The sequence below is a fragment of the Balaenoptera ricei genome, chromosome 11, assembly GCF_028023285.1.
Source record: "Balaenoptera ricei isolate mBalRic1 chromosome 11, mBalRic1.hap2, whole genome shotgun sequence".
NCBI lineage: Eukaryota > Metazoa > Chordata > Mammalia > Artiodactyla > Balaenopteridae > Balaenoptera > Balaenoptera ricei.
Genome location: NC_082649.1, coordinates 20,215,343 through 20,225,212, shown reverse-complemented (window position 1 = coordinate 20,225,212; position 9,870 = coordinate 20,215,343). Strand labels below are relative to the sequence as shown.

The window sequence follows — 9,870 nt, the reverse complement described above, 5'->3', positions numbered from 1 at the left end:
AACCTAGAAAAATGGTACAGATGAGCCAGTTTGCAGGGCAGAAGTTGAGACACAGATGTAGAGAATGGACATATGGACACCAAGGGGGGAAAACTGCGGTGGGGTGGGGATGGTGGTGTGCTGAATTGGGCGATTGGGATTGACATGTATACACTGATGTGTATAAAACTGATGCCTAATAAGAACCTGCAGTATAAAAAAACAAACAAAACAACTAATACTAAACTTTCATTGGGTTATTTGTATGGAAACATGTTAATATAAATGTTTCAGACATTACATGAAATTTCTAAAAATCTTATATTTGTATTTGTATGGAAATATGTATGGAAATATGTTAATATAAATGTTTCAGACATTACATGAAATTTCTAAAAATCATATTTGTATTTGTATGGAAATATGTATGGAAATATGTTAATATAAATGTTTCAGACATTACATGAAATTTCTAAAAATCTTAAAAAAAAAAAAAAAAAAAAAAGAAACAGAAAAAGCAGTATTCTTTGCTGCTTTGATGGAGTAAGCATAAATGCTAAGAGATAACAATAAGCAAGGAAAATAACCAATTGCTTTTCTTCTTCTTTTCTGTAAAGCAAGGTTTAGTAATCTGCAAAGTTTTAACAAAGAAAAAAATGGAAACAGTAAAAGAGTGTGTAAGAGCATCAGATAATGCAGATGTTTTAAATGAATTTAAGTGTCTGGAACTAGACAAAATGCATTCCTGGGACACTGTAGGAATTGGTACATGTGCGCTGCGTCACTGTAATTACTCTTTGAGAAATCGTAGGACGCGTACGGAGGAACAAAAAAAAAAACTGGGGGAAAAATCTCAAATTTTCACAAAAAGAGGAAAAAATTTAATTCTCAAACCAGGGACTGGTAATGTCAAACCCAAGTTCATGTGCCCGATGCACAGTGAGGCCAAACAAACCGAAATGTCAGAGTTTGGAGCAGAGAATGGTTGGAGTTTGGAGCAGAGATTGGTTTATTGCAGGGCCAAGGAAGGAGAACGGGTGGCTTGTGCTCAGAAGACCCAAACTCCTTGATGGTTTTCAGGGAAGTTTTTAAAGGCAACATTTGGGGTGCTGGCTGCAGGGTGTATGACTTTCTTCTGATTGGTTGATGGTAAGGTGACAGGGTGGTGCTCCAGGAATCTCAGTCATCAGCCTTCTGGTTCCAACCAGTCTGGGATCTCAGTAAGTAGTTACCATCCCCTCCCTAGGTGGGGGCCTTAGTTCCTGTAGAACAACTCAAAGATGTGTGTCAGATTGTTATGTATGTCCCTTGAGGAGGAACTAGGACTCCGTTTTATCACTGCATTATTGTTTCTTCACTGCTTTTCCTTTGTTCCTGCATTCCCTTACTTAGTAACTGCTTGAATCTGCCCTTTGGAACTCAGGGAAGGTGTAGCTGAAGGCTTTTTTTCCTACAAACAAGACACGGGGAACATGAAAAGGCTTTGGTACTCAGGAGGGCCCTCCAACACCCCACTCCAACTCAATTTCAGTAAATTTGAAATTTAAATTTTTGGTAAAATCATGAATAAACACCACTATACAAATAATTTGCAAAGACTTATGTAAGAATGAAATGATGATAGAAGTCCTATTATGTGTCTATAAACAAATCTTTTCAATCCAGTCTATTTTTAAAAGGGGGCATGGTGGGGTACAGTTGTGGTGGCAGATTGGTTGAATAAAACAGAAATTACAGCAAAATGATGAGCAGAATCTATCATATTGTCCTTGGGAACAAGATGAAGAAATGTTGACAGACGAATCAGCAGTTTGAACCATCCAAACAGTGTTGATGAGTTAATATATCAGAGTCAACTTGTCTGGGTGGCATCTTACAAGGGTTTTACTCATCACTGTCTTATTTGGCACCTTTCTCAGTGTTAAAAAATAAAATTCAACCAAAACATTTGAAGATCTAATAGGCTTTATTAAGCGATTCATGAATCCAGCAGCATCCCATTAGCAAGTAGAAGCACACTTGGAAGAGTGGTACAAAATAGAAGGCTTTTATTGAAAGGATGGTGGAGCAAGAAAGTCATTAGCAAAAGAAAAGAATGGGTTATTTGGGACAAGGACTTCTTCTTAGGGTTGGGTGGGGATTGGGCTGTGGTACCAAGGGTCTTTATCATGCAGACTACCTTTCTTTCCTCTGGGGCGGAGTCGGAGAATGGAGAGGGCCCAGACAAATTACCTCTTTGGTATCATGGGCTTTAACACAAGTGATGCCATTTTGCGCCTGTGGTTTTCTCTTTAATGTCAGTAATTTACATGTTGGCACAGAAAGTGTGCTTACAAGGTTTAACGATTATCCCTAACTAGGAGGGATAGTTAACACAATGGCTTAGCTAAAGATTCCCAACTATCTTCACAGCTGGAATCTCAATCCCAAATCAACAGGTTGACATTTTATCTAGAAAAAATGTAAAGAGATGTTTTTAGGTTAAAAAAAAAATTGTGCAAATATAGGAAGGAGGAGACCAGGCTTGGTAACAACTCATAAAACAACACAAAACAAATAAAAACGTAGAAAGTTTGATTGATTATGGGTTAAAGTGAACCATCTCTACACTCTAACTGTTGAAAAAGCTCATATTGCTTTTGGCCAAATTATCAGAAACACAATAATCATTTACTGAGAGGGAGTTATGAGCACTGGCTCTAGAACTAGATTGTCAGTGTTCAAGTACTAGCTCTGCTACATTGAGTGACCTTGGGCAAATTATTTAATCTCTTTGTGTCCTTGATCCTCCATTTAAAAAATGAGGGTAAGGATAAAGCACACTTAATAGAGTTCTTTTGAATATTCAAAGATAATACATGTAAAACAGAATAGCACTCTATACATGTTAGCTGTTATTGTTCTGTTCTGGGCACTTTACAAACTATGTTTGCATGTATTTGTGTGTGGCTTTTATTTAATTGCATGTATTTATTGAAAAATAAATATTAAATATTAAAACAGGACTAGGACTTCCCTGGTGGTGCAGTCGTTGTGAATCTGCCTGCCATTGCGGGGGACATGGGTTTGAGCCCTGGTCCAGGAGGATCCCACATGCCACGGAGCAACTAAGCCCATGTGCCACAACTACTGGGCCTGCGCTCTAGAGCCCGTGAGCTACCAGTATTGAGCCCGTGTGCCACAGCTACTGAAGCTTGTGCGCCTGGAGCCCGTGCTCTGCAACAAGAGAAGCCACTGCAATGAGAAGCCCACACACCTCAACGAAGAGTAGCCCCCTCTCGCCACAACTAGAGAAAAGCCTGTGCGCAGTAACAAAGACCCAATGCAGCCAAAAATAAATAAATAAATTTTAAAATGTATCTATTAAAACAGGACTAAAAGATATACACTGGGGGCTTCCCCGGTGGCGCAGTGGTTAAGAATCTGCTTGCCAATGCAGGGGACATGGGTTCGAGCCCTGGTCCGGGAAGATCCCACATGCCATGGAGCAGCTAAGTCTGTGTGCCACAACTACTGAGCCTGTGCTCTGGAGCCTGCAAGCCATAACTACTGAGCCCACGTGACACAACTACTGAAGCCCGCGTGCCTACAGCCCATGCTCTGCAACAAGAGAAGCCACTGCAATGAGAAGCCCATGCACCGCAATGAAGAGTAGCCCCCACTCGCCGCAGCTAGAGAAAGCCCATGCGCAGCAACGAAGACCCAATGCAGCCAAAAATAAATAAATAAAATAAATAAATTTGTAGAAAATAATAGATATACACTGAAACATTCTTCCTTGATTACCAGACCTTCTCCCCAGAGATAAACCATTGCTCAGAGTTTCTTGTGTACCTTTCATTATGTACAAATGGATACATAAGACTACAATATTCTGTAGCTTGCTTTTTGCCTCATATATACTGTGTATCTTGGAGACCTTCTCATATCAGCACACGTAGATTTACTCCATTCTTTTTTAAGCTTCATAGTATTCCATTGTGTAGAGGTACCATAATTTGTTTACCCTGTCCCCAAATCAGGGTCATTTATGTTTATATGCAGTCTTCTGTTTTTACAAACAGTGCTGCTGTGGGTTTTCTTATAGCTCAGATGCTGGAGTCAGATTGACTGGATTTAAATCCCAGTGCTGTCACTTATTTACTCTGTGACCATGTCTTAGCTTCACCAGCCTTAATTTCCTCAAGTGTAAAATGGTGATGATAATAGTGCCAAACTCATAGGGTTCTTGTGAGGATTAAATGTAAAGTGCCTTGCTTGGTGCCTTAGTGCATAGTAAGCTCTCAACAAGTATAAAATGCTCCTATTTTTAATTTTCCAACTTTATTTACATTTGAGTTTCTCTGTAGGGTGAATTCTTAGAAGTTGAATGGGTAGATCCAAGGGTGTTTATTTAAAATTGATAGATAATGTCAACTTGTTTCTGTGTTGGATAGTCTCTTTGTCCTCTAAATATACACTGCCTTTCACCACTCTGCTTAGTACCCCAGGAGGCTGACCTCCATGAAAACTCTTATCAGCCAGTGTCTTTGCCCACCAACTTCCAGTCAGGTTCCCTGTGAGAAACACTAGCACCAGATGGAAGGGCGGGAGAAGGGAGCTCCAGGCTTGTTTGGCAGTGGCTGCGTTCCTTTTCCAGAAGCCTGTTTGGCAACTCCTCCCCAGTGGCCACCGCTCCCTCCACGCTTCAGTAAAAGCTCCCTCCCCTTGCCGGTTCAGGCCTGGTGGCAGCCACCTCCTGCAGCTGCCTGTCCTTGGGTGCTTCGCCAACCCTGATACGTTCCCTCAACCCTTACATCTCTATAAATAATCTTTTCGTTAATCTTCCTTCAGTTACCCTCTTAACATGCCATCGGACTGGTACACTAGCCAATTTACACTCTCTCGAATAAGCTGAGAATACTTGTTTTCCCATACTTTCGGCAATACTGTCATGCCAAACGTTTTTTGAGGTTTTACTTAGCATTTACCCTTATTTCTTTATTTTTTCTGGGCACCGATGTTATTTATCTTTTATCACAGATAGTTTTTCCTATTGAACTTCAGTTTCTTAAAGGCCATTGCATAAGTATGATCTCAGTCCCTTCAGGCTGCTATAACAAAATGCCATGGACTGGGTGGTTTATAAACAATAGAAATTTATTTCCTACAGTTCTGGAGGCTGGGAAGCCCAAGATCAAGCCCAATCAGCTGGCAGATTCTGTATCTGGTGAGAACCAGCTTCCTGGTTCATGTGTGTCCTCACATGGTAGAAGGGGCAAGGGAGCCCTCTAGGGTCTCTCTCTCTTTTTTAAAAAAAAGTGAGGTATAGTTGATGTACAATATTATGTAAGTTTCAGGTGTACAACATAGTGATTCACAATTTTTAAAGGTTATACTCCATTTATAGTTATTATAAAATATTGGCTATATTCCCTCTGTTGTACTATATATCCTTTTAGCTTATTTATTTTATACATAGTAGTTTGTACCTCTTAATCCCTTACCTCTATCTTGCCCCTCCCCCCCTTCATCTCCTCACTGGTAACCACTCGCTTGTTCTCTGTGTCTGTGAGTCTGTTTCTATTTTGTTGTATTCACTGTTAGTTTATTTTTTAAATTCCACATATAAGTGGTATCATACAGTATTTGTCTTGCTCTGACTTACTTCACTTAGTATAATGCCCTCCAAATTCATCCATGTTGCTGCAAATGACAACATTTCATTCTTTTTTATGGCTGAGTAGTATTCCATTGTGTATATATACCACTTCTTCTTTATCCATTCATCTGTTCATGGACACTTAGTTTGCTTCCATATCTTGGCAATTGTAGATAATGCTGCTGTTAACGTTGGAGTGCACGTATCTTTTTGAATTAGTGTTTTTGTTTTTTTTGGATAAATACCCAAGAGTGGAATTACTGAGTAATATGGTAGTTCTATTTTTTTTTTTTGAGGAACCTCCATACTGTTTTCCATACTTGCTGTACCAATGTACATTCCTACCAACAGTGTACGAGGGTTCCCTTTTCTCCACATCCTTGCCAACATTTGTTATTTTTGGTCTTTTTGATGGTAGCCATTCTGACAGGTGTGAGGTGATATCACATTGTGGTTTAGATTTGCACTTCTCTGATGATTAGTGAGGTTGAGCATCTTTTCATGTGCCTGTTGGCCATCTGTATGTCTTCTTTGGAGAAATGTCTATTCAGGTCTTCGGCCCATTTTTTAATTGGTTTTTTGGTTTTTTTTTTAACTTTAAGTTGTATGAGCTGTTTATATATTTTGGATATTAACCTCTAGGGTCTCTTTTTTTAAAATTTCTTTTATAAGGGCACTAATCCCATTAATGAGGGCTCCACCCTCATGACTTAATCACCTCCCAAAGGCCCCCACCTCCAAATATCATCATGTTGGGGGTTAGGTTTCAACATATGAATTTGGGGGGGGGTACAAACATTCAGTATATAGGAAGATAAATATTTATTTCCTCAATATTGTGTTAGTTAAGTTTTCAGAAGGCCAATTAAGAATATCACAAAAGTCAACCAAAATTATTTTAAGAATTATTGGAGACTCTTAATACTTTAAAATATTATATGCTATAAGGATTCGTTATAAATTCTGTTGGGTGTGATGATGACACTGTTGGCAGGTTAAAAAAAAGAAAAAGTCCTTATCTTTAGAGATATCCTCAAAACACTTATACGTGAGATGATATGATGTCTATCTAGATTTATTTTTTTAATTTTTATTTATTTATTTTTATTGGAGTATAATTGCTCCAGAATATTGTGTTAGTTTCTGCTGTACAGTGAAGTGGATCAGCTATATGTATACCTATATCCCCTCCCTCTTGGACCTCCCTCCCACCTCCCCACCCCCCTCCTCCCCACAGATATCTAGATTTACTTTAAAATACTCCAGATAAATAAAAAATAGAGTGTGAGGAATACATGGACCGAGACTGGGAAAATGTTGATAATTGTTGAAAGTAGGTGGTGTTTCATTATATCCACTTTTTTCCATTCTCTACCCATTTATTATCCCCACTCCTGTTTGTATGAAAATGTTCAAAATAAGTAAACAAATGGGAATTCCCTGGTGGTCCAGTGGTTAGGACTCTGCACTTTCACTGCTGGGGGCTGGGGTTCGATCCCTGGTCCAGGAACTAAAATGCAAGCTGTGTGGTGAGGCAAAAAAAAAAAAAAAAAAAGTAAACAAACAAGAAAAGCCCATAGCAACAACAAACAAACAAAAAGGTAACTAAAAAATTCAAATAGGGGAAAGAATGGCCAGCACAGTCCCCAGGAGAGGTTCTCTAGCCTGCCTCAGCCCCTGGCTCTCAGCATCCGCCGGACCAGCCCTGCTCAGCCCAGGCGTGATAAAGGCGATCCTCATTTTCAGCACCCATGGTGCTGGGCTGCACCCTGCAGACCTACAAGCCCTGTACTTGCCCATCCTTGAGAAAGAGCCGAGAGTCAGCGACAGAGACATCAGTGGTTAATGGGTAGGGGGATCTCACACGGTGCTGGAGTGACACCCCAACTGTGTGTGGCAGACGGGGGGCAGGACATGGCAGTAGTCTTCGTTCCCGGGGGAAGGGAGAGGTTACCAGTTACAGGGGGAATTGACTTAGGGTTGGCTTACCAGTTACCGGGGAAACTAGCAGAGGGACATACCTCTCATTGCCCCTTTGATAAGCTATCAAGGTGTAGATGTTCTGATCTAAGATAAGAACAATCACTAGCTGGTGCCAGCGCAAGTATGTAGGAAGGTCAGTCACGTGAGTAGGGTGTAGGTGAAGCAGGCGCTGGTGGAGCAGGGAATGTACAGAGAGCGAAAGAACAGCCATCTTGGGTGGCCTAATCACACACATGGGAACTTTCCAAGTTCTACCAGCCCTACAGTAAAGATACGCAACAGCAAATCATCAGGGAGACTTTCCATTTGGTACCTAAGAGAGATGAAAATGTTTGTAATTTCCTAGAAGGAGGATTATTAATTGTAGGATCTAATGACAAACTGACTTATAGACATTATATAACATTATATTTTGTCTTCCATGTGGATTCTTCAGAGAGTGAACTTGGCATTTTAGATCTAATTCAAGTATTTTGGAAACTTTAGATAAGTGTTTTTGAAAGTGTCTGTGAACTGGTTTTAATTTTCCATGTAGACAAGGAATAGAAATGGTGATGGGAGTAATGATATTAGAGACCAATATGAATGAGATTATTACATAAATTGATGCACAAAATAAGCTGAAGATCTCTGAGCCTAGCATAGCAGGAGCTCCAAGCTGTACTGTATGTATCAGATGTAAAAAAAAAAAAAAAAAAAGAATCTTCCTGTGATCCAAGAAATGTCAGCGGTGGTGATATAAGTATAAAAGTGCCAAACCTGCCTTCTTTCAGATAAAAAATTTAAAAGGTTACTCCCAGGTAAAATCCAGAGGGAAAAGTCATCTAAGTTTACCATTCACTTGTTCACCCAAAATAGGGGAGAGTCTTAGCTTTTGCTCTTGGATCGAAGCCAAGGTACTATATACAAGTTGTGCAAAATTAGTATGTGTAGTTCAATGTTGCTTTCCTTGCTCAGTGATTTTAAAGAAATTGAGTAGTTGCTGTATGATTTTTTTTTTTTCCTTTTCTAAACAGCATTTCTATGCCCACCAAAGGCATGCTCTAGTATTGGCTACTGTAGTATTCAATATTTCAAAAAGTGTTTGAGACATTTCTTTAACTATCAACACCCAAAACGTTGGTGTTTGAATGGGTATCAAGTGCAGCATTCCTTAATTCTTTCCGCTATTTGTCACAATTGTTATTTAAAGAACCAAATATGTATTGCATGAAGACGTTGTACCCTTTTTCCCTTAGTTAAAATAAATGCCAAGGTACCTGGAAAAATAATTCAAGTGTACAATTCAGTAAGTCCATATCTCACTATGATCTGCATTCCATTAGGTATGACTATGAACATTTAATCAAAACTTTTCAGTTGTAATTTTATGTTCACATTGTATTTGAATACCTCCCAATATTTTTGAAAGAAATCTTTCAAACACACATATATGACCTGTCCACAGATTTCTCACGCTCTTTTTATTTTGAAAAATTTCAACTATACATGAAAATAGAAAGACTAGTACTGTGAAAGCTTCTATGCCCCCTACCCAGATTTAACAGCCATGTTTTTGATCTCTCTGCATATAGTTTTTTTTAACTGAACAATTTACAATTCTTCGTGACACTTTTGCTCCTTCTATTTCTTCCCTTTCCTCCTGAGCTTTTAATTGTCCCTGCTCAGGACCCTTCACCAACTCTGCTTGCTGCTTGCCCCTTGAACCGGGCATTCTAAATGACTCAGCTCCATCCTTTGTCTTCAGTTAAGCACTAAAACATTTTGTCACTTATTAAAGGAATATCAGGCATCAGTAAGAAGATGGAGAAAATCTGCTTTGTGTGGGAGAACTCAAGAGAATGTTCTGGCCTTTGGGTGTTGACTGAAAAACCATACCCCGAAGCTATTCAGAGGAAGGAATGTAGGTAAAAAGCAAAAATGGTTTTGCATGTTAGAGGCTTAGGGAAAAGATTTGATGGCAAATAAGGCAGAATATCATCTTTCTCAATTATAAAGTTGTGGGATGTCATCTATCCATGGTAAAGACCTGTCTCCCCCATCTCCACACATAAAGTGGACAATTGCAAACCCCACTAACAGTACACATGGTAACCCCAAATACACACAGTGCACCTTGATCTCAGGTCTTAGTGCTTCACAGGGTTAATCAATCTGTTTCGCTTGAAAGGACTGCATCTAATCCTTTAAGTATTAGGGAATGGATTGCTAATCCATAAACAAAAGAGAAAAGCAAGTCCCTGTGCTACCTGAATGATAGGTAAATC

General features: G+C 39.4%; 1 pseudogene; it reads left to right on the top strand.

The window, feature by feature from the left end:
* Positions 1–7,250: 7,250 nt before the first annotated feature.
* Positions 7,251–8,380, top strand: LOC132374293 (AP-3 complex subunit sigma-1-like; annotated as a pseudogene).
* The last annotated feature ends 1,490 nt before the right edge of the window (positions 8,381–9,870 follow it).